Source organism: Lineus longissimus, chromosome 18, assembly GCF_910592395.1.
Source record: "Lineus longissimus chromosome 18, tnLinLong1.2, whole genome shotgun sequence".
Classification (NCBI taxonomy): domain Eukaryota; kingdom Metazoa; phylum Nemertea; class Pilidiophora; order Heteronemertea; family Lineidae; genus Lineus; species Lineus longissimus.
The window spans coordinates 11,557,905-11,583,428 of NC_088325.1; the positions used below are offsets into that span (position 1 = coordinate 11,557,905).

Sequence of the window (25,524 nt, forward strand, 5' to 3'; positions counted from 1 at the left end):
TAGCAGTTTTGGCATTGATATGATGACACTAACTTTTAAAATATTTTCGCCTCTGTATGAATGAAGCCTAATTTTTTCAAAATTCGAAATTAAAACACACGCATGATATTGCCTGGGTGAGGGTTTTGTTGCGTATATCAAACATAGAATCTTGACCTCTGGTTCAAAATGGTCGATTGGACGGTCAAATAGGACAGCTCTGCTGTGGTCTTTTTGGTAAATGATTATGAAGTGCATCCATTGATAATGTTTACTTAATATTTACTAGATATATGTTTACTTAATGTTTACAAGATATAGAAAGTGTGATCATCTGAGCCCGAAAATGTCTCTTCCGAAATCTTTGCAAAATATCAAAAAAATAAAACGGTTCAAAGTTTAGTGGGTTACGTAAGAGTGAGGAAGTCTTTCTTGGTTGGTTGCAGTGGAATTGCGCCTTCATCTGAGATGTTTTAGTGTTGGATTTTCTATGGTCTTACGGCAATTTGTGTTCAAAAATAGGATTTTGAATCCCCGAGAAAACGGAAATGGGGGTACTTTTTCAGAAAGATTTCTTGCAAATCGTCCTACACGCTGGGTAGCGCACAATGACGCGACAATGACGCACCTACGACACTAATTTAGGTATGAAAATTCTGATTTGGACTGTATCTATCTTATTTTACCTTGTGTTCAGTATAAAAACTCAAAAATAATGAAAATGATACGAAATAAATAGGTTAAAAAGGCTACGGTGATTTCTTACAAAGAAGTCTCCAAAAAGAGGTTTAAAAGTTAGATTGCAATTTTAGGATGACCCCCCCCCCCCCCCCGATTAATTTTGCTGAGTGAGCATGGGCCCCGGAGGCTCACCAGGGGGAAACGTGTCATTTTCACGGAGACAGAAATATAACTTTTTAGCATGTGATTATCGGGTCATATGACAAGAGTCACGCGGCAGTCATTCCTTTACCATTGTGTTTTCTCTCCTTGGCGATTTGCCGATGAGAAGAGGCTTTCTTCCAATTGAGGCTTACTCCAAATTTATGACTACATGTAAACACCCATTAATAACAAGTATACTTAATAATAACCACATACATGGCCCGTAGCTTTCAAGGGGCCCGGAATGTTTGTATAATTAGCAAAATGGGGACTTTGTTTTCGTAGTAACCATTATTGCTGGTAATTATACCGACTGTTTATCACTTTCAGCAGTGATATCATCGCAAATTATGCTCAATCTTTGGTTGGCTTTGTCATTTAGGGTTGTGGTTGGGGTTGTGAGAGGAATGTCAAAAGTGGTTGATTTTGGCAACATAAAATGTGCAGGAGCCATGCTGAATATAGGGTGTTGACGTACTCCTGATTCTAACTCTTATTTGTTAGTATCCGACGGGATACACTGATGAGTGCAAAATATAAATGTGCTCAAGACACAAACAGTTTGAAATGCTGTATGTTCGTTTTCCTTGTTGTTTGTAGTGATTTTTAAGCTACTAGTAAATAGATGACCTGGATGTCAGAAAAACTCTGCGGGCGACTGATTAGAGCACGAGTTAGTAAATGACTTCAAGGGTAAACGATGGTAAAGTAAAATAAATAAAATATCTCATTTATATCCTCGTGCCTAAAAGCAGAACGAGCGAGCCTCTTGCTTAATTTAAGTTTGATGATATCTGACCAGTGACTCCATCTATTTGCAGTTCCACACAACGTTCAAGTCAAAGTCAGCAAGACGACGGTAAATGAACATGAATTTGTGCGTTTTGAGTGCGACACCAGTGGGGGCAACCCAGAGCTCGTCAAGCGGTACCAGTGGCTCTGGAAGAACAGTGGCTCCACCAAGGAACAGGTCATCCAGGACACCGAAACCACCACACAGAATGGAAAGTATTTGGAGTTCACGCGTATCCCATACGATGAGAGTGGGACATACTCTTGTAAGGCTTGGAACGATGGTGGAATGGGACAGGCGTCGACAGCCCTTAATGTACAATGTAAGTTTGTTTTGGCTTTCTTCATAAGGTCTGACAAAGGATTTCACAGAATTTAAAATAGTGAATATTGGTTTGTGTCGAAACCGAAGTGATTTATAGATATGTAACCGCCCCAATTAAAATTGTGAATCTCTTATTTTTGGCAGATTTTGCAGTAACCTAGATTTGCGAAAATAATATCTGCAACACAAATTTCATTGAAAAAAAAGTGAATATTTGCCAGAGCTAAAAATATTTTTACCTTTTTTCGTCTCTTTTTTCAATATGCTACAAGCGCCTACTTTTGTTAGAGCAGGTCACCTATCAGCAATGCGACACGTGTTGAAGACAATTATACATTTATCTAGACAGAATGAATAGAGGCACCAACACTGTAGCACTCCTGCACTAATTACTTGTAAATAACTTAAACTAACCATGCTCAACATTTCTTTCTCCCACAGACTCTCCAAGGATAGACCCGGAAGCGAAAATGAAATATGATGTGGCGGGCGAAATTGGCAAGGAGGCAATGTTTAAACTGTTCATCGTCGCAAACCCAACTCCAACCACAACTGGTTACACCTGGTCCAAGGATGGCAAAGTCCTATCGAGAACATCACCGGATTATGAAATAACTTCCTGGCCAACATCCAGCGAGTTGAAAATCAAGGACGTCAAATCCTTGGATTATACCAACTATTCCTGTTCGGTTAAAACGAGTGCATTCGAAGCCAAGATTTTCAACTTCATGCTTAACAAAGCAGGTAAGCTCCTCTGACGGATTCCCAAAGCAGGTTTAAATTTCTACAATGCAGACACCTTTATCCAGCAAATTTCACTCTAAAGTAGCTAGAATTGCCATGACTAATATCAATCAGGTTGAGCTAAAAAATGTTGGCCAAACCCCGTCTTCGTCTTGGTTTTGGTCTATGTTTTAGCTCCGTTCCTGTTCATCTACGTATGTTTCCAGGATAATATGCTTAGATGTATCACATGCATCTGCTTGAATTGCCATGACATTTCTGCCAGATTTCATTGAATTTGGATGTGTTTTCCATGTTGAGGAGTGAAAATGACACCCCCTCCTCTAGATGCCAGATTCCTTAGAGGGGGATGGATTGCTCTGCAGCTGAAGTTTTAACCTTGAAGAATTCTTTCTGATTACATCCCCCGCTCTAGTCGATACTCTCCCAGTGTGGGGGGGGGGGGGGGGGGTCACAGTTTTAAAGAACAATATTTTGATATTCATTCGTTAATGAGGATGTTGTTAGTCACAACTTACTCTTATTTTACAGCGTCCAACACAAGTGACTTAAGCAATAGTGTATTAGTAAACACCACAGGTGAGTAGTTGTTTTGTGTCCGCTTGTTGACAGGCTTTCAATAAATTATATTGAAAGACTCTTGTGTAACTGAACTGTGCTATGTGTGAGATCAAATCATTGATAGTATGGTTACATACTAAGACACAGGTCACAGTTTTAAAGAACAATATTTTGATATTCATTCGTTAATGAGGATTTTGTTAGTCACAACTTACTCTTATTTTACAGCGTCCAACACAAGTGACTTAAGCAATGGTGTATTAGCAAACACCAAAGGTGAGTAGTTGTTTTGTGTCCGCTTGTTGACAGGCTTTCAATGAATTATATTGAAAGACTCTGGTGTAACTGAACTGCGCTATATGTGAGATCAAATCATTGATAGTATGGTTACATACTAGGACCAAGGATCTGTTGAAAGAATTTAACATGCCACATACTCTAAAACCTTTTATTGTTGCAAGCTAAATATTTTGAGAAACAAGCGTGTAATTTATACAGGCGGCTTGGCCAAATTTACTGTAATTTACAGAATGATGTGCGATATCTCGCTAAATCTTACGATTGTCAACTGGTGCTAGACCAATTGACAAGAAAATTGGGAATTGATAATTGAAATCAACAAGAATAAATGTGCGCATTTTTGTGCAAACTTGTCTTAGGAATTATACAGGTCAGCCAGAGTGCGGTCAGGATTCTGAACAAGGCAGTAGTCAAATCGGCGGATGACCATGCAGGCAAAATATCGTTTTAGCACCAAGTCGAAATTCAGGACGTGTTGGGCCAGTGTGATTAACATTAGACCACCAGAACTCCTTGAACTACTGCTTTTATAACTCAGGTGCCGGGCTTAGATGGCAGCACCGTCTATTACCTTTGGCCAGCTATTCATACGAAAAAAACACGCGATATCGGGATGTTAATACGATAAAACACACGAAAAACACATTTGCGTTGAAAATATTGATTGGAGACGTAATGGCTTCAATGGTAAAATCTACATGCACATACGAAAGATCGGTTAAGGCGGTGGTAGACATAAAGATACATTTACCAGTTCTAGTATTAATCTGTAGATGGAGAGAGTAAATCTGCCTGAGAGCTGTTCTGTGTAGGTTGGTTCAATACCTTGCACTGGCACGCTGGCACTGTCTGCCACTGGACCTAGGATGCATCCCAAAATGGTCTGCAGTCAACCGAAATTTATATGAAATCGGACTGCTGTCTGCCATCATCAAGGGCCGTGACAGACTCTATGCCTTGGCCTACTTACATAAGTTAGTGCATTTTATCGTTAGTTGTATTTATAAATCTTAAAATAATTTATTTTACAGTTGCTATATATTTTGGTGTCGGCCTAATTGGCGCAATCATATTAATGACAACAGTCGTCCTTTTGGCAGTTGCTAGATGGTAAGCATTAAAATTGGTTGTTAATTATTTGCCTAGGCCTCTTCACATCATGTCATAAACCATGAATAATTGATCACATGTTTGTTCAACTTTTCTCGCAAAATATCATATGATTTGGTTTTACGTACCATATTCGGTGATTCCAATTAACACACTGGCCACTTATGTACGTGGAGGTATTATTGATTGGTATCGTAGTAGGCCTGTGGTATGCATATCGCCTCATATTCAATTGATACAATTTTACATTGATTATTTCGTAAGGTATAATATCGATTGTATCGACTCAGAATAGAAAAAACCAAGATACTGATGTAGAGTAGAACCTTAGCAGACATCTCACTATTAAGGTCACCTTGTCTACTTAGGACACTTATTTTGCTCTCAAATTGGGTGTCTTCAATTCAATTTGATCTATCTAATGATCAGGACACCTCTGTAGTAAGGACAGCACCTGTCAGTCCCGAGGGTGTCTATAATAGAGATTCTACCGTATGTAGTAGTAATGCTGTTTATTTACAAGGTCATTTGTTTTGCTTACACAGGAAACGTCGACTGAAAAAGAAATGGTCTAAAAAATTTAATCGACCTGCAAATGACAGTAATGACGATGCTGCAAGAAATGAATTGACACCAATCAAGAAACGCCCTGATCATACATACGCCAACATTGACCCTGATTGCTTTAATGACGCACCCTCTCACTCAAAACGCACAACGGATAAATATCCCGCAAAGCCAATGGTTAAAAGGCCCCCCGTTTCAGTTCGTTTTGATGAGGATAAAGAGCCCGCGTGCTCAGAAGATATCTTGGACGTAGATTCATATGACTACGTAGACAATGAGTGGCAGAGTAATGCAACGGGCTCAGATTACAGCTCTGTTCCCGCTTGCCGGACAAGTCAGGCGACGTTGCCTCAGGTTGCCTCGGCACTGATACATGTTCATGTTCACCAGACGAATCAACCGGATGAGGACGGTCAACAGTCACTTTATGAGCATCTAAAACCAGTGTCCAAAAGTGATTATTTAGATTTCAGGGGGCTCAGTGCGGAAGAATTGAGACCACGAGTTTTATTAAAGGTATAACGTTCTTTCTCTGACTCTTTTTAGTGTAATGAAACCTTTGGAAGACCCCTCGATTCATGAGGCAAAATAACATGGCAAGCTCAAAGCGGGGACAAATGTTTATGCTGTTTCATTAAAATATGCCAACGTATTAAAAAGAATGGTGTATCCAGGCTGCTGTATTGGTAGCAACATATTATCATTGGCAAGAACATTGTACTCCATAATTCTCACCATTGTAACCATCGCGTGCCGAACATCCACTCGTCAGCAAAAATAATACGGGATCAAATTAGTATGGTTTTATCAAAATCTGGTGAATATATTCAACTGAAATATATTTCAAGTATTGAGTGTATGCTGATTTACACGGTGATGATGTGACAAATGGAAATAATTTCCACCCGCAAATCTGCGCTAGGGAGCTGAAACCTTGGGACACCCTAATCTGAGAGCCAAGAGCCAAGAGCCTAGACTCTATTTTAAGAGCCAAGTGCCACCAGGAAAGCCACGAGCAAAGAAAAAATACCGGCGAATCAATATAATTATTATTTTGGGGAGTACGAAGCCCACAGGTACGTACTTATGAATAACGTTTTTTGTAACCGTTGATGACGTTGTAACCATTTTTTATCGTGCTATCGTTACGTTGCCTGTACAACACGGTGTACATTGTGCCTGCACTTCATACACTCTGTACAATCACACGTGTTTATCATTCGGGCCGTCAAAAATGGATCCGGATGGGGATGTCAGCTTCGAGACGAATATTAGCAACAAGTTTGAATGTTTACATTGTTTAACTCAAAGATGCGCGCCTTAGAGTTTTTAATTCTATGCTGTGGCTCGGTGCAGTTGAGGGGCAAAAACGTTTTGGGCATGCGCAAAAGAACTATTCTGATATTCAGATACTTCCTGACGTAACCAGTGCGTCTTCCAAAGCCGGATGCTGAATTTAGCTCGTCCCCGTTGGCTGCGAAAGCTCGTTACAGGGCGGCCCATAACAACTTCTTTGCCCTCTCTTGGGGACCTGATTTAGAAAAGGGAATTGATATCACTCAAAAATATCAAATGTATATACATGTATTCAGATGGCGGAGAATTGAAGCAGTGAGAGTGTACATGTAGGACTGCCTCGCCGTGTAGTTGGCGCAGTGATAGACAAGAACGTACGCCTATCTGTCCTGTAAGTGCAGAATTCACGCCCGCGTTATGTAGCCCTATCGAAATTACGTATGAAATTTCCCATCCTGTACAATTTTGAAAGGTGAAATCAAAACAATTCTTCCCAATAACTTCTCATTCAAGTAACATTTAGATGTAAAACAGTGTCCCTATCGCATATCACACATTGGGAATATGCAAGATCTGAAAACACCACGCGTAACAACGATACGGATACGCAATACGGGCATGAATTTTGAACTTGCCGAAAGTCCCTAATACTGGAAGGGAGACGAGTTGGGGTGATTAGCATTATCTATTGAACAGGTGGGTGTATGGCCAGGGGGATGGAGCATGGTCTCCTGGCCTTCGGCATCAAATCAGGACGGATGCTGCATATGGCACGCATCCGAACATAAATGAGAATGTGTGCCTGCGTGATGTTACACGTTGCTTCGAGTTGATTTCACCGGGATTGAAAGAAACTAAAAACGATAGATTACAACAAGCCTGTGGAGCTCTGACACTAACGTTCGATACGCTATTAGCGTTGTTCTCATCCCCGCGGTAGGCACAATGATGTTGTTTTCTTCGGAGGTTTACTACTCCACGTTCCACTTCTAGTTTCCTCTTATTCTGTGATGAAATAGACGTGGGCTCGTTTTATCGTTGTCTGCATGTGCTCTGTAGATTTGGGTAGATGATATCATCGTGGCAGAGCCAGCACAGCAGGATGCAAGATCTCGCACTCCCAGACCAGAAATTGATTGATTAAGATAACAATACGGGTTTCTCACAACGCCTTCCCCAGCAGTCAAAAGGAAAAACATCGTTGATGATTTCTTATCGCTGAAAATGTCTTTAGCGCTGATAAGCCGTAATTTTGACAAATATCATAGTTTTTACTTGTACTATTTTCAGCATAATTAGCACTCCGCACAACTTTTTATTACATGAGTTCCGTTTCTTTCCATATTTGAGTTAGCGAGTGTCCTAATAAGCATGCTTATTATGAAAAAACCTTCTGTGACGTCACTCTGTTTCTGCCTTATCTTGTTTTTTGGTTTTACACTCCACTCAAAAGAGAATTGTACATAAACTCAACTTGCAAAGGTTTTCAGCGAAATATAATTTCATTCCTCATGATTCTATTAAATGGTCAAAATGTGTTGTTGGCCATTTCCTCTAAAGAATTCATACCGAACTGGTGGTAAAGGGAAAGGGTCAAGCTGAAAAACAGGGCGAAACACAAGCGGCAGCGGAGGCTTAGGGTAAATGTCAGCTCAACCCCATACCCAAGTAGTTGTTGGTGACGCAACCAATACCGACTATACAGATTTTGCACCGATAGTGAAAATCATCAGCCTTTTGTGGTCAGTCCTGTGTCTGAATACTCCACTTTCACACTTTCCTGGGCCCTTGCGTGCTGAATTTGTAGGCCCTTGTTTTTGGCCTCAGTTTGAATTGTCAGAAAGGTTCAAACGAAGATATCGGAGGCCATTGGAGGCACGGGCTTTTCTCCCGAAATTTCAAAATTATGCTTTAATTCTGGTAAGAAAACATCTTAAATTCTCTCTTGTTATAGAGTGTGAGGTAAAGTAGACATGTTTGAAAGTTAAGTAGCGCGCCCATTGTGGTGTCATTTTTGTCCAGCAATATTCAAATTCACTCCTCAACATGTGCACACAGATGGTACTGGCGGGCAGCACATCGTCTGTTGGCAAGTCCTTGACTGTAATTAGTGCAAGCACCGAGTCCCAAGAATGGATCTGATAAGGAGAGGGTGTCTTACAAAGTCATGGAAAATCCCATCGTCATTTCTGTGTACTCAGATTCAAGAGTTGCTTCACATGAGGGACTCGGGTGATAGATTCGTAGCGGCCGAGGAGATCAATGAGATATTAGACTATTTATGTACATCTTAGGTGACTTCCTCGGTTGATGGGATTCTACCGCTGGAGTGCCTCATGTACAACTAAATTATATGTCCTCATTTTGTATCGATATTTTGTCAAACTTGTTACAGCACTGTATATATTTCAACACCATGCACCTCTGATTGTACCTAGTACGAAAATAAATATATATAATAATAGCTTTGGTGAGAATCAACATATTACGTAACTTGGCCACCTCACGGCGGATTACCAAAGAAAGAACATTGTTCATAACGAAAAAACCTCACCGTTGCAGTTTCTATAGTTGTGTAAATAAGAATACATGCAAACACTAAGAAAAAAAGGTTTTTGAGTTTTTCGACTAACAGAAAGATGCACCTCGTTGAATTTAGCGAAATGGAAAAAAAGAGGCTGGGCAACCTAAGAGGTCTTTGAGCATCCCAGACACCATTCTGCTTTTTTAATTGCACCTACACACACCTCCGGGTGCTTATTTGCGTTGGCCAGAACTTTCCAGGAGCACGATTTGACGTCACTCCAATCACAAATAGAATTTCTCGCAGAGCAGAATTAAGACCAATGAAACCATAGGAACCCTACGTCGTTCGTAATTACTGATGGTCCATGAAAAAGAAATGGACCTCCATCCGCGTTGTACGTCATGATATGCAATGCATTGTCCTTCCATATATAGCATCAACCAACGTTTGAATGACAGTTTAGAGACTGCGCCACCGACTCTGAATGGTCTGGCATCCATAATGAAGCAATGACAGGTTCTGTCATCATTTGGCACGAGATCAATTGCAAAGTCGCTGATATTTGATGATCCTATCAAATATTTCCTATTTTTGGAGTAGGGTGTACATACCATGATTTGTGTCCTACCACGAGACCTACACACGGCGAAATTAGTCGGCAGGGATTGGTGATCCACTCTGCAAGGCGGCTTTGCGACGTGATGATCATTTTCCATCCAGAGGTGAGTTTCCGTGTGAGTCATGTGTAAAATCCTTGTGTTTGAGATTGTAATCCACCACTAGACCTACATAGGGCGAAATTAGTCGGCAGGGATTGGTGATCCACTCTGCAAGGCGGCTTTGCGACGTGATGATCATTTTCCATCCAGGGGTGAGTTTCCGTGTGAGACATGTGTAAAATCCTTGGGTTTGATATTTTAATCCCATAATCCGGAAATCCCGATGAACATTTGACATTTCTGAAATCCCAGAATTATTATTTCCAATTTTGGATTTTCGAGCGAAATGTGACCACACAACGTATCGATATCTAAGGTCTCTGAATCAAGAGTCGGTAAGGGGTCTAGGCATAGAAGAGAGAGCAAAAATCCAAAGAGTTTCAAAGGAATTGCGGTGGTACCCTTCCCACGAACTATTCGATCGCCAACTATAGAGTGGTGAGCGCCCCGGGGAGCGACCACGATAATGCATTTGTGTTAGTGGGTCGATTTCGCTTTGCATTGACATGTGGGGTAGAGTGATATCTTGGGCGATAGTGTCGGCATTCATACTTGGACTTGCAGTGAACGACCTTTCGCGATCCAAGAAAAATTTCCCAGCTTAAAATCATCGTCTGCATGAATAACTTGACCACACAGCAATTTTCCATACGCTACGGAAATAGTGCGCTTCAAACAATAAAAAATTACTTCGTTTTAGGAAGAAATATTTCGGACAGATAAGTGAACTGCAACTGAATGAGACAACCTTTTTTTGAAACTCGGCTTGACTCTATAAAGGAGACTCGGCTTGAATGTATAAAGGGAACTTGGCTTGACTGTATAAATGGGACCCGCCTTGACTAAAGGCGACTCGGCTTAACTCTAAAAAGGAGACTCGGCTTGAGTGTATAAATAAAACTTGGCTCGACTTGACTGTTTAACTGGAACCCGGCTTGAATATAAAGGGCGACTCGACTTAACTCTAAAAAGGAGACTCGGCTTGAGTGTATGGAGGAGACTCCATCATTCATATCACTAGCGGAGCATTGTCGTCCAGTTTCTCTATCTTTGAACCGCATTGAGGAAATCAGGGGGCTTCTCCAGCCCTGCGAATCGAGCATTAAGCCTTGATTTCCTCAGAATCAGGTTACATAAAAAACTTGAAATATGCCATTGGAACACATTTGATCAGTTATATTTGGCTATACTAATTGGTCTTTCATCAAACATGCAGAAAAAAAACTATCGGTTTTCCGTTGTCTCCTGCCTTATTGCTATTCATCTCATCGTTGGTCGATTATTTGAATGCAAATAATTTTCTTTCTGTTCCTTAAGTGTGGTGACCTCGTTTATCTTCTACATAATTTAGTCATTACCAGTTAAACATTACATTAGTGATGCATGGTTCATGAGTCACTACACAAATATTATGGAAGAGAACCACTGGGCGAACAGTTATTTCTTTTCTTCACATAATAGGTATTCTTCTTCCTCGTTATGGACACATATATGGGCGTATTCTGTACATTCGGAACATTTGATTTTCATGCAGGCCTATGCACTATAAGTCAGGATGATTGCAATAATTAATCCCGGACTTGTGATTTAAAAAAATATATATTTACGGATGTTCTAGTTACATGTAGTCCTCTTCAAAACATATGCGTAATTAATGATCGTTAGTTGCTTACATATAATCAATTAGAATCAAAGGTCTTGATAGGAGGCCAAAGTACCATTATAGCCGATTGGACTTTTTTAAAGTGGAGTTGTGCAAATTTCTGCAGTTTCGTCAATAGCATGATTGTTTTGATTTTTTTCCGTGCCCATTCTTAAGGAACACCATCTGAAGTGTGATAATGTGAGGTCAACTAGGCCTGTCACCAAGGTCGTTTAAAAATGCTTCTTCCGTTGTTCTTTGCAGATTCATGATCGACATGTATAGCGACCGATTTCCCTTCCTCCTACTCAGCCTGGGACTCCTCCTGGCGCAAATTTTACATGGTAAGTCATGCAGTCAACCCTCCTTCCTCCTACTCACCCTGGTACTTCTCCTGGTGGAAGTCTTACAAAGTAAGTCATGCAGTCAACCTTCCTTCCTCCTACTCAGCCTGGGACCCCTCCTGGTGGAACTCTTACAAAGTAAGTCATGCAGTCAATCTTCCTTCCTCCTACTCAGCCTGGTACCCCTCCTTGTTGAACTCTTACAAAGTAAGTCATGCAGACAACCTTCCTTCCTCCTACTTAGCCTGGGACCCCTCTCCTGGTGGAACTCTTACAAAGTAAGTCATGCAGACAACCTTCTTTCCTCCTACTCAGCCTGGGATCCCTCCTGGTGGAACTCTTATAAAGTAAGTCATGAAGTCAACCTTCCTTCCTCCTATTCAGCCTTGGACCCCTCCTGGTGGAACTCTTACAAAGTAAGTCATGAAGTCAACCTTCCTTCCTCATACTCAGCCTAGGACCCCTCCTGGTGGAACTCTTACATGGTGAGCTATGCAGTCAGCTTCCCTTTCTCCTACTCAGCCTGGGACTTATCCTGGTGCAACTCTTACATGGTAAGTCATGCAGTCAACCTTCCTTTCTCCTACTCAGCCTCGGACCCCTCCTGGTGGAACTCTTACAAAGTAAGTCATGCAGACAACCTTCCTTCCTCCTACTCAGCCTAGGACCCCTCCTGGTAGTACTCTTAGCAAGTAAGTCATGCAGACAACCTTCCTTCCTCCTACTCAGCCTAGGACCCCTCCTGGTGAAACTCTTAGAAAGTAAGTCATGCAGACAACCTTCCTTCCTCCTACTCAGCCTAAGACCCCCCTCCTGGTGGAATTCTTACAAAGTAAGTCATGAAGGAAACATTACTTCCTCCTACTCAGCCTGGGACCCCTCCTGGTGGAACTCTTACAAAGTAAGTCATGAAGTCAACCTTCCTTCCTCATACTCTGCCTGGGACCCCTCCTGGTAAAACTCTTACAAAGTAAGTCATGCAGTCAACCTTCCTTTCTCCTACTCAGCCTCGGACCCCTCCTGGTGGAACTCTTACAAAGTAAGTCATGCAGACAACCTTCCTTCCTCCTACTCAGCCTAGGACCCCCTCCTGGTGGAACTCTTACAAAGTAAGTCATGCATACAACATTCCTTCCTCCTACTCGGCCTAGGACCCCCCTCCTGGTGGAACTCTTACAAAGTAAGTCATGAAGGCAACCTTGCTTCCTCCTACTCAGCCTGGGACCCCTCCTGGTGGAACTCTTACAAAGTAAGTCATGCAGTCAACCTTCCTTCCTCCTACTCAGCCTGGGGCCCCTCCTTGTGGAACTCTTACAAAGTAAGTCATGCAGACAACCTTCCTTCCTCCTACTCAGCCTGGGACCCCTCCTGGTGGAACTCTTACAAAGTAAGTCATGCAGTCAACCTTCCTTTCTCCTACTCAGCCTCGGACCCCTCCTGGTGGAACACTTACAAAGTAAGTCATGCAGACAACCTTCCTTCCTCCTACTCAGCCTAGGACCCCTCCTGGAAGTACTCTTAGCAAGTAAGTCATGCAGACAACCTTCCTTCCTCCTACTCAGCCTAGGACCCCTCTTGGTGAAACTCTTAGAAAGTAAGTCATGCAGACAACCTTCCTTCCTCCTACTCAGCCTAAGACCCCCCTCCTGGTGGAATTCTTACAAAGTAAGTCATGAAGGAAACATTACTTCCTCCTACTCAGCCTGGGACCCCTCCTGTTGGAACTCTTACAAAGTAAGTCATGAAGTCAACCTTCCTTCCTCATACTCTGCCTGGGACCCCTCCTGGTAAAACTCTTACAAAGTAAGTCATGCAGTCAACCTTCCTTTCTCCTACTCAGCCTCGGACCCCTCCTGGTGGAACTCTTACAAAGTAAGTCATGCAGACAACCTTCCTTCCTCCTACTCAGCCTAGGACCCCTCCTGGTGGAACTCTTACAAAGTAAGTCATGCAGACAACATCACTTCCTCCTACTCGGCCTAGGACCCCCCTCCTGGTGGAACTCTTACAAGGTAAGTCATGAAGGCAACCTTGCTTCCTCCTACTCAGCCTGGGACCCCTCCTGGTGGAACTCTTACAAAGTAAGTCATGCAGTCAACCTTCCTTCCTCCTACTCAGCCTGGGGCCCCTCCTTGTGGAACTCTTACAAAGTAAGTCATGCAGACAACCTTCCTTCCTCCTACTCAGCCTGGGACCCCTCCTGGTGGAACTCTTACAAAGTAAGTCATGCAGTCAACCTTCCTTTCTCCTACTCAGCCTCGGACCCCTCCTGGTGGAACTCTTACAAAGTAAGTCATGCAGACAACCTTCCTTCCTCCTACTCAGGCTAGGACCCCCCTCCTGGTGGAACTCTTACAAAGTAAGTCATGCAGACAACCTTCCTTCCTCCTACTCAGCCTGGGGCCCCTCCTCGTGGAACTCTTACAAAGTAAGTCATGCAGACAACCTTCCTTCCTCCTACTCAGCCTGGGACCCCTCCTGGTGGAACTCTTACAAAGTAAGTCATGCAGTCAACCTTCCTTTCTCCTACTCAGCCTCGGACCCCTCCTGTTGGAAATCTTACAAAGTAAGTCATGCAGACAACCTTCCTTCCTCCTACTCAGCCTAGGACCCCCCCTCCTGCTGGAACTCTTAATGGTAAGTCATGCAGACAACTTTCCTTCCTCCTACTCAGCCTAGGACCCCCCTCCTAGTGGAACTCTTACAAAGTAAGTCATGCAGACAACCTTCCTTCCTCCTACTCAGCCTGGGACCCCTCCTTGTGGAACTCTTACAAAGTAAGTCATGCAGTCAACCTTCCTTCCTCCTACTCAGCCTGGGACCCCTCCTGGTGGAACTCTTACAAAGTAAGTCATGCAGTCAATCTTCCTTCCTCCTACTCAGCCTGGTACCCCTCCTTGTGGAACTCTTACAAAGTAAGTCATGCAGACAACCTTCCTTCCTCCTACTTAGCCTGGGACCCCTCTCCTGGTGGAACTCTTACAAAGTAAGTCATGCAGACAACCTTCTTTCCTCCTACTCAGCCTGGGATCCCTCCTGGTGGAACTCTTATAAAGTAAGTCATGAAGTCAACCTTCCTTCCTCCTATTCAGCCTTGGACCCCTCCTGGTGGAACTCTTACAAAGTAAGTCATGAAGTCAACCTTCCTTCCTCATACTCAGCCTAGGACCCCTCCTGGTGGAACTCTTACATGGTGAGCTATGCAGTCAGCTTCCCTTTCTCCTACTCAGCCTGGGACTTATCCTGGTGCAACTCTTACATGGTAAGTCATGCAGTCAACCTTCCTTTCTCCTACTCAGCCTCGGACCCCTCCTGGTGGAACTCTTACAAAGTAAGTCATGCAGACAACCTTCCTTCCTCCTACTCAGCCTAGGACCCCTCCTGGTAGTACTCTTAGCAAGTAAGTCATGCAGACAACCTTCCTTCCTCCTACTCAGCCTAGGACCCCTCCTGGTGAAACTCTTAGAAAGTAAGTCATGCAGACAACCTTCCTTCCTCCTACTCAGCCTAAGACCCCCCTCCTGGTGGAATTCTTACAAAGTAAGTCATGAAGGAAACATTACTTCCTCCTACTCAGCCTGGGACCCCTCCTGGTGGAACTCTTACAAAGTAAGTCATGAAGTCAACCTTCCTTCCTCATACTCTGCCTGGGACCCCTCCTGGTAAAACTCTTACAAAGTAAGTCATGCAGTCAACCTTCCTTTCTCCTACTCAGCCTCGGACCCCTCCTGGTGGAACTCTTACAAAGTAAGTCATGCAGACAACCTTCCTTCCTCCTACTCAGCCTAGGACCCCCTCCTGGTGGAACTCTTACAAAGTAAGTCATGCATACAACATTCCTTCCTCCTACTCGGCCTAGGACCCCCCTCCTGGTGGAACTCTTACAAAGTAAGTCATGAAGGCAACCTTGCTTCCTCCTACTCAGCCTGGGACCCCTCCTGGTGGAACTCTTACAAAGTAAGTCATGCAGTCAACCTTCCTTCCTCCTACTCAGCCTGGGGCCCCTCCTTGTGGAACTCTTACAAAGTAAGTCATGCAGACAACCTTCCTTCCTCCTACTCAGCCTGGGACCCCTCCTGGTGGAACTCTTACAAAGTAAGTCATGCAGTCAACCTTCCTTTCTCCTACTCAGCCTCGGACCCCTCCTGGTGGAACACTTACAAAGTAAGTCATGCAGACAACCTTCCTTCCTCCTACTCAGCCTAGGACCCCTCCTGGAAGTACTCTTAGCAAGTAAGTCATGCAGACAACCTTCCTTCCTCCTACTCAGCCTAGGACCCCTCTTGGTGAAACTCTTAGAAAGTAAGTCATGCAGACAACCTTCCTTCCTCCTACTCAGCCTAAGACCCCCCTCCTGGTGGAATTCTTACAAAGTAAGTCATGAAGGAAACATTACTTCCTCCTACTCAGCCTGGGACCCCTCCTGTTGGAACTCTTACAAAGTAAGTCATGAAGTCAACCTTCCTTCCTCATACTCTGCCTGGGACCCCTCCTGGTAAAACTCTTACAAAGTAAGTCATGCAGTCAACCTTCCTTTCTCCTACTCAGCCTCGGACCCCTCCTGGTGGAACTCTTACAAAGTAAGTCATGCAGACAACCTTCCTTCCTCCTACTCAGCCTAGGACCCCTCCTGGTGGAACTCTTACAAAGTAAGTCATGCAGACAACATCACTTCCTCCTACTCGGCCTAGGACCCCCCTCCTGGTGGAACTCTTACAAGGTAAGTCATGAAGGCAACCTTGCTTCCTCCTACTCAGCCTGGGACCCCTCCTGGTGGAACTCTTACAAAGTAAGTCATGCAGTCAACCTTCCTTCCTCCTACTCAGCCTGGGGCCCCTCCTTGTGGAACTCTTACAAAGTAAGTCATGCAGACAACCTTCCTTCCTCCTACTCAGCCTGGGACCCCTCCTGGTGGAACTCTTACAAAGTAAGTCATGCAGTCAACCTTCCTTTCTCCTACTCAGCCTCGGACCCCTCCTGGTGGAACTCTTACAAAGTAAGTCATGCAGACAACCTTCCTTCCTCCTACTCAGGCTAGGACCCCCCTCCTGGTGGAACTCTTACAAAGTAAGTCATGCAGACAACCTTCCTTCCTCCTACTCAGCCTGGGGCCCCTCCTCGTGGAACTCTTACAAAGTAAGTCATGCAGACAACCTTCCTTCCTCCTACTCAGCCTGGGACCCCTCCTGGTGGAACTCTTACAAAGTAAGTCATGCAGTCAACCTTCCTTTCTCCTACTCAGCCTCGGACCCCTCCTGTTGGAAATCTTACAAAGTAAGTCATGCAGACAACCTTCCTTCCTCCTACTCAGCCTAGGACCCCCCCTCCTGCTGGAACTCTTAATGGTAAGTCATGCAGACAACTTTCCTTCCTCCTACTCAGCCTAGGACCCCCCTCCTAGTGGAACTCTTACAAAGTAAGTCATGCAGACAACCTTCCTTCCTCCTACTCAGCCTGGGACCCCTCCTTGTGGAACTCTTACAAAGTAAGTCATGCAGTCAACCTTCCTTCCTCCTACTCAGCCTGGGACCCCTCCTGGTGGAACTCTTACAAAGTAAGTCATGCAGTCAATCTTCCTTCCTCCTACTCAGCCTGGTACCCCTCCTTGTGGAACTCTTACAAAGTAAGTCATGCAGACAACCTTCCTTCCTCCTACTTAGCCTGGGACCCCTCCTTGTGGAACTCTTACAAAGTAAGTCATGCAGACAACCTTCCTTCCCCCTACTCAGCCTGGGATCCCTCCTGGTGGAACTCTTATAAAGTAAGTCATGAAGTCAACCTTCCTTCCTCCTACTCAGCCTAGGACCCCTCCTGGTAGTACTCTTAGCAAGTAAGTCATGCAGACAACCTTCCTTCCTCCTACTCAGCCTAGGACCCCTCCTGGTAGTACTCTTAGCAAGTAAGTCATGCAGACAACCTTCCTTCCTCCTACTCAGCCTAGGACCCCTCCTGGTGAAACTCTTAGAAAGTAAGTCATGTAGACAACCTTCCTTCCTCCTACTCAGCCTAAGACCCCCTCCTGGTGGAATTCTTACAAAGTAAGTCATGAAGGAAACATTACTTACTCCTATTCAGCCTGGGACCCCTCCTGGTGGAACTCTTACAAAGTAAGTCATGAAGTCAACCTTCCTTCCTCATACTCTGCCTGGGACCCCTCCTGGTAAAACTCTTACAAAGTAAGTCATGCAGTCAACCTTCCTTTCTCCTACTCAGCCTCGGACCCCTCCTGGTGGAACTCTTACAAAGTAAGTCATGCAGACAACCTTCCTTCCTCCTACTCAGCCTAGGACCCCCTCCTGGTGGAACTCTTACAAAGTAAGTCATGCAGACAACCTTCCTTCCTCCTACTCAGCCTAGGACCCCCCTCCTGGTGGAACACTTACAAAGTAAGTCATGAAGGCAACCTTGCTTCCTCCTACTCAGTCTGGGACCCCTCCTGGTGGAACTCTTACAAAGTAAGTCATGCAGTCAACCTTCCTTCCTCCTACTCAGCCTGGGGCCCCTCCTTGTGGAACTCTTACAAAGTAAGTCATGCAGACAACCTTCCTTCCTCCTACTCAGCCTGGGACCCCTCCTGGTGGAACTCTTACAAAGTAAGTCATGCAGTCAACCTTCCTTTCTCCTACTCAGCCTCGGCCCCCTCCTGGTGGAACTCTTACAAAGTAAGTCATACAGACAACCTTCCTTCCTCCTACTCAGCCTAGGACCCCCCTCCTGGTGGAACTCTTACAAAGTAAGTCATGCAGACAACCTTCCTTCCTCCTACTCAGCCTAGGACCCCCTCCTGGTGGAACTCTTACAAAGTAAGTCATGAAGGCAACCTTGCTCTCTCCTACTCAGCCTGGGACCCCTCCTGGTGGAACTCTTACAAAGTAAGTCATGCAGTCAACCTTCCTTCCTCCTACTCAGCCTGGGACCCCTCCTTGTGGAACTCTTACAAAGTAAGTCATGCAGACAACCTTCCTTCCTCCTACTTAGCCTGGGACCCCTCCTTGTGGAACTCTTACAAAGTAAGTCATGCAGACAACCTTCCTTCCTCCTACTCAGCCTGGGATCCCTCCTGGTGGAACTCTTATAAAGTAAGTCATGAAGTCAACCTTCCTTCCTCCTACTCAGCCTGGGACCCCTCCTGGTGGAACTCTTACAAAGTAAGTCATGAAGTCAACCTTCCTTCCTCATACTCAGCCTAGGACCCCTCCTGGTGGAACTCTTACATGCTGAGCTATGCAGTCAGCCTCCCTTTCTCCTACTCAGCCTGGGACTTCTCCTGGTGCAACTCTTACATGGTAAGTCATGCAGTCAACCTTCCTTCCCCCTACTCAGCCTGTGACCCCTCCTGGTGGAAATCTTACATGGTGAGTCATGCAGTCAAACACCCTTCCTCCTACTCGGCCTTGGACTCCTGTTGGTGCAACTCTTATACATCATGTGCGGCCGACTTGCTTTCCTCCTACCAAGCCTGGGACTCCTTCTTGTGAAACACTTACCTGGTAAGTCATGCAGTCAAACACCCTTCCTCATACTCGGCCTTGGACTCCTCCTTGATGCAATACTTACCTGGTTAGTCGTGCAGTCTATCTCTCTTCCTTAAAGCCTTGAGAATTAGCCCGCTACGTAAATTTGGATACCCAAATCAAATTCAAGGGGAATCTGCAGCTTCCCTGAAGGAAACAGCCAGCATTGTAAACATCGCATCTACAGTACATGTATATGAAGTATAGCAACTTAGAGTTCGCCTGTATTAATAAGAAACACACTTCTATCATAAAATCGCCTAGTGGTCAGTACCAAAGCAGTGGAGTAGGACAAGCAACAGGAATTTCGAGTACAAGAAGGAAACATCAACTTGTCTCCCATTAAGTTGAATTCTGAAACCTCGGATTTTGTCTTAGAGTTCTTCAAAGTGGGCATATGGATATTTATGTGTTGTAGAGTATCGTACCACTCAATCTGTTTCTTGTGGATGTTGATTTGCTCAATTTTCTTTTCAGGTGCTCTTGGAATAACTTTAAAAAATAGCCTTAGTAATTCACGTCCACGCCTCGGCGACACGATAACGCTTGAGTGTAACATTGTTATTGGGACCGCCAAGAGTGTTTCATGGTACAAGGACAAAACTGGAAACATCAGTCAAATAATCTATTTGACGCACAATTGTAGTGTTTTCGCAGACAAGTATAAATCAAGATTAAAGAACGTTCAGTGTGATACAAATAATCATGATTTTCAATTAAGTGATGTTCAAATTTCGGACCGCGGAAAGTGGCTGTGTGAGGCAGATGGAGAAGAGGCCAAATCACCGCTGAAATTAGATGTTTTAGGTAAGTTGCTTAAAATAGTCGATCAATAGTCTCACCAGGGACTGTTGAACCTGGTGCCCTGCTTTTTTCGTTTGTCAAAAAGTCAGATGCTGGGAAGTATGTCTGTGTCGCAAAAAATGATGCCGGATCTAAAGAAAGCACGGAACAGGATTTTGTTGTTCACTGTGAGTATATTTAGTTTTAGGATGACCACCCCCCCCCCCCCCCCCCCCCCCCGATTAAATTTGCTGAGTGAGCATGGGGCAGGGGGCTTACCAAGGGGAAACGAATCATTTTCATGGTGACAGAATTATGATTTATTAGCATGCGATTATCGGGTCATATGACAAAAAAAGTACTGATTGGCAGTCATTCCTTTACCATTGTGTTTTCTCTTCATATATTTGAGGTCCGTGGCGATTAGCCGATGAGAAGAGGCTTTCTCGAAATTGAGGCTTACTCCAAATTTATTACTACATGTAAACACCTATTAGTAACAAGTATAATTGATAATAACCACATACATGGCCCGTAGCTTTCGAAGGGCCCGGAATGTTTGTATGATTAACAAAATTGGGACTTTGTTTTCGTAGTAACCATTATTGCTTGTCATTATACCGACTGTTTATCACTTTCAGCAGTGATATCATCGCAAATTCTACTTTGGTTTGCTATGTCATTTAGGGTTGTGGTTGGGGTTGTGAGAGCAATGTTAAAAGTGGTTGATTTGGCAACATAACATCTGCAGGGGGGGGGGGCATGCTGAATATAGGGTGTTGTTGTACTCCTGATTCCAACTTTAATTTGTTAGTATCCGATGGGATACACTGATTAGTGCAAAATGTAAATGAGCTCAAGACACAAACAGTTTGAAATGCTGTTCTTTTGCCTTGATGTTTGTAGTGATATTCAAGCTACTAGATGACCTGAATGGCAGTACAAACTCTGCGTTCGCCTGGTTAGAGCAGATCTGCCCGCAGCTGTAGTTTTAACCTTGAAGAATTCTTTCTGATTATACGTCACTCTAGTCGATAATCTACCAGTGGGGGAGGGGGGTCACAGTTCTCAAAGAACATTATTTTGATATTCATTCGTCAAAGGGTTAATGAGGATTTTGTTAGTCACAAATTACTCTTATTTTACAGCACCTTACACAAGTGACTTAAGCAATAGTGTGCCTATAAACACCACATGTGAGTAGTTAGTCCAAAGAACATTATTTTGATATGCATTCGTCAAAGGGTTAATGAGGATTTTGTAAGTCACAAATTGCTCTTATTTTACAGCATCCTACACAAGTGACTTAAGCAATAGTGTATCAGTAAACACCAAAGGTGAGTAGTTGTTTTGTGTCCGCTTGTTGACAGGCTTTCAATAAATTATATACCGTTCTCAAAAAACATTATTGTGATATTCATTCGTCAAAGGGTTAATGAGGATTTTGTAAGTCACAAATTACTCTTATTTTACAGCACCCAACACAAATGACTTAAGCAATAGTGTGCCTATAAACACCACAAGTGAGTACATGTAGTTGTTTTGTGTCTGCTTGTTGACAGGCTTTCAATAAATTATATTGAAAGACTCTGGTGTAACTGAACTGCGCTATATGTGAGATAGTATGGTTACATACTAGGACCAATGATCTGTTGAAAGAATTAAACATGCCACAGACTCTTAAAGCCCTTTACTGTTGCAAGCTCAATATTTTGAGAGACAAGCGTGAAATGTATACAGGCGGCGTGGCCAAATGTACTGTAATTTGCAGAATGATGTGCGATATCTCGCTAAATCTTACGATGGTCAACTGGTGCTAGACCAATTGACAACGAAAATTGGGAATTGATAATTGAAATCAAGAAGATTAAAATGTGCGCACTTTTGCGCAAACTTGTTTTAGGAATTACACAGCTGAGCCAGAGTGCGGTCAGGATGCCGAACAAGGCAGTAGTCAAATTGGCGGATGGCCATGCAGGCGAAATCTCGTTTTTCGCATCAAGTCGCAATTCAGGACTTCAATTCAGACGCAACTCAGGACGCGTTGGGCCTGTGTGATTAACATTAGACCTCCAGAACACCTTTATGACCCAGGTGCCGGGCTTTGATGGCAGCACCGTCTATTAGGCCTACCTTTAGCCTGGCCAGCTATTCATACGAAAAAACATGCGATCTCGTGATGTTCATACGATAAAACAATCGAAAAACACATTTGCTTTGAAAATATTGATTGGAGACATAATGGCTTCAATGGTAAAATTCACATGCACATACGAAAGAGCGGTTAAGGCGGTGGTAGACTTAAAGATACTTTTACCAGTTCCAGTATTAATGTATAGATGGATAGAGTAAATCTGCCTGAGAGCTGTTCTGTGTAGGTTGGTTCAATAACTTGCGCTAGCATGCTGGCACTGGCTGCCACTCGACCATCCCAAAATGGTCTGCAGTCCACCGACATTTATATGAAATTGGACTGCTGTCTGCCATCATCAACCCGAACGTGCCATTCTCTATACCTTTGCCTACTTACATAAGTTCGTGCATTTTATTGTTAGTTGTATTTATAAATCATAACATATTTTATTTTCCAGTTGTTGTATATTTTTGTGTCGGCTTCATTGGCACAGTCATATTAGTGACAACAGTCGTCTTTTTGGCAGTTGCTCAATGGTAAGCATGAAAATTAGTTGTCAATTAATTACCTAGGCCTCTTCACATCATGTCATACACCGTAAATAAATGATGGCACGTTTGTTCAACTTTCAAATTCAAAATATCATTTGATATGGTTTTACGTACCATATTCTGGGATTCCCATTATACACACTGGCATGTTACGTACATGGGGGTATTATTGATTGGTACCATGGTAGGCCTGTGGTATGCATATCGTCTCATATTCAATTGATACAATTATACACTGACATTTCGAAAGGTGTAATATCGATTGTATCGACTCAAAATGGAAATAATCAAGATACTGATGTACAGTAGAATCTTAGCAGACACCTCACTATTAAGGTCACCTTGTCTACTTAGGACACTTATTTTGCTCCCAAATTGGGTGCCTTCAATTCAATTTGATCTCTCTAATGATCAGGACACCTCTTTGGTAAGGACAGCACCTGTCATTTCCGAGGGTGTCTTTAATAGAGATTCTACCGTATGAGATACTAATGCTGTTTATTTACAATGTTATTTGTTTTGCTTACACAGGAATCGTCGACTGAAACTGAAATTGTCTAAAAAAATTAATCGACCTGCAAATGACAGTAATGACGATGCTGCAAGAAATGAATTGACACCAATCAAGAAACGCCCTAATCATACATACGCCAACATTGACCCTGATTTCTTTAATGACGCATCCTCTCACTCAAAACGCACAACGGATAAATATCCCGCACATCCAATGGTTAAAAGGCCCCCCGTTTCAGTTCGTTGTGATGAGGATAAAGAAGAGCCCGCGTGCTCAGACGATATCTTTGACGTAGATTCATATGACTACGTAGACAATGAGTGGCAGGGTAATGCATCGGGCTCAGATTACAGCTCTGTTCCTGCTTGCCGCACAAGTCAGGCGACGTCGTCTCAGGTTGCCTCGGCACTGATACATGTTCATGTTCACCAGACGAATCAACCGGATGAGGACGGTCAACAGTCACTTTATGAGCATCTAAAGCCAGTGTCCAAAAGTGATTATTTAGATTTCAGGGGGCTCAGTGCGGAAGAATTGAGACCACGAGTTGTATCTAAGGTATAACGTTCTTTCTCTGACTCTTTTTAGTGTAATGAAACCTTTGGAAGACCCCTCGATTCATAAGGCAAATAACATGGCAAGCTCAAAGCGGGAACAAATGTTTATGCTGTTTCATTAAAATATGCCAATACAAAAGAATGGTGTATCCAGGCTGCTGTATTGGTAGCAACATAATATCATTGGCAAGAACATTGTACTCCATAATTCTCACCATTGTAACCATCGCGTGCCGAACATCCACTCGTCAGCAAAAATAATACGGGATCAAATTAGTATGGTTTTATCAAAATCCGGTGAATATATTCAACTGAAATATATTTCAAGTATTGAGTGTATGCTGATTTACACGGTGATGATGTGACAAATGGAAATAATTTCCACCCGCAAATCTGCGCTAGGGAGCTGAAACCTTGGGACACCCTAATCTGAGAGCCAAGAGCCAAGAGCCAAGACTCTATTTAAGAGCCAAGTGCCACCAGGAAAGCCACGAGCAAAGAAAAAATATAGGCGAATCAATATAATTATCATTTTTTAGAGAACGAAGCCCAACAGGTACTTTATGAATAACGTTTTTTGTAACCGTTTATGACGTTGTAACCAATTTTTATCGTGCTATCGTTACGTTGCCTGTACAACACGGTGTACATTGTGCCTGCACTTCATACACTCTGTACAATCACACGTGTTTATCATTCGGGCCGTCAACAATGGATCCGTATGGGTATGTCAGCTTCGAGACGAAGATTAGCAACAAGTTTGAATGTTTACATTGTTTAACTCAAAGATGCGCGCCTTAGAGTTTTTAATTCTATGCTGTGGCTCGGTGCAGTTGAGGGGCAAAAACGTTTTGGGCATGCGCAAAAGAACTATTCTGATATTCAGATACTTCCTGACGTAACCAGTGCGTCTTCCACAGCCGGATGCTGAATTTAGCTCGTCCCCGTTGGCTGCGAAAGCTCGTTACAGGGCGGCCCATAACAACTTCTTTGCCCTCTCTTGGGGACCAGATTTAGAAAAGGGAATTGATATCACTGAAAAATATCAAATGTATATATTCAGATGGCGGAGAATTGAAGCAGTGAGAGTGTACATGTAGGACTGCCTCGCCGTGTAGATGGCGCAGTGATAGACAAGTACGTACGCCTATCTGTCCTGTAAGTGCAAAATTCACGCCCGTATTATGTAGCCCTATCGAATTTACGTATGACATTTTCCCATCCTGAACAATTTTGAAAGGTGAAATCAAAATAATTCTTCCCAGTAACTTCTCATTCAAGGAACATTTAGATGTAAAACAGTGTCCCTATCGCTTATCACACATTGGGAATATGCAAGATCTGAAAACACCACGCGTAACAACGATACGGATACGCAATACGGGCATGAATTTTGAACTTGCCGAAAGTCCCTAATACTGGAAGGGAGACGAGTTGGGGTGATTAGCATTATCTATTGAACAGGTGGGTGTATGGCCAGGGGGTGGAGCATGGTATCCTGGCCTTCGGCATCAAATCAGGACGGATGCTGCATATGGCACGCATCCGAACATAAATGAGAATGTGTGCCTGCGTGATGTTACACGTTGCTTCGAGTTGATTTCACCGGGACTGAAAGAAACTAAAAACAATAGATTACAACAAGCCTGTGGAGCTCTGACACTAACGTTGGATACGCTA

The 25,524-nt window shown here is 43.5% G+C and overlaps 2 long non-coding RNA genes across 2 annotated transcripts; both read left to right on the plus strand.

The window, feature by feature from the left end:
* Positions 1 to 9,637: 9,637 nt before the first annotated feature.
* Positions 9,638 to 19,923, plus strand: LOC135502036 (uncharacterized). Its single transcript, XR_010449729.1, has 3 exons — positions 9,638 to 9,808; positions 11,712 to 11,791; positions 19,783 to 19,923. It is a non-coding gene; the product is annotated as an uncharacterized LOC135502036 (long non-coding RNA).
* Positions 19,924 to 21,574: 1,651 nt separating this feature from the next.
* On the plus strand, positions 21,575 to 24,316 carry LOC135502516 (uncharacterized). Its single transcript, XR_010449784.1, has 3 exons — positions 21,575 to 21,611; positions 22,680 to 22,758; positions 23,305 to 24,316. It is a non-coding gene; the product is annotated as an uncharacterized LOC135502516 (long non-coding RNA).
* Positions 24,317 to 25,524: the final 1,208 nt, after the last annotated feature.